This window comes from Trypanosoma equiperdum (genome assembly GCF_001457755.1).
Source record: "Trypanosoma equiperdum strain OVI genome assembly, contig: ctg_266, whole genome shotgun sequence".
Lineage (NCBI taxonomy): Eukaryota > Euglenozoa > Kinetoplastea > Trypanosomatida > Trypanosomatidae > Trypanosoma > Trypanosoma equiperdum.
Genome location: NW_027124161.1, coordinates 88,616 through 89,107, shown reverse-complemented (window position 1 = coordinate 89,107; position 492 = coordinate 88,616).

Genomic DNA, 492 nt, shown 5'->3' with positions numbered 1-492 from the left:
AAAAAAAAAAGAGAAATAAGAGCAATCTGAAAACTTGAAGTCGAGCCTTCGCACCCTTAATAGTAATAATAATGATATTAATAATGAAACTGTGCGGTAACTTTCCCTCACCTCTCTTCCCCATATTTATGTTTTCTTTTTTTTCCTTTTAATTAGTCATCAGATCCTTTGGTTTTATTATTATTATTATTATTTATATTCCTTCTTTTATTTCTCTTCATTTCATTTTTCTCATTTATTCTTCTGGTTACCTATCTGTTGATCTATTGATTGATTCATTTTGCATCGCTTTCCTTTTCCTTCTCTCCTTTTCTTTTGTGCTTTTGCATATTTTTTTATCTCTTATTCTCCTTTGCATTTTTTTTTTTGGTAAAGTGTGGAAAGGGAACTAAGAGGAATTCCTTTTTTAAAAAATAAAAATCCCCTTTCCCACCTAAACCTCATATCTCAATTACGTTTCTCCTTCCTTCCTTTCTTATTTCCTTTTTTGTG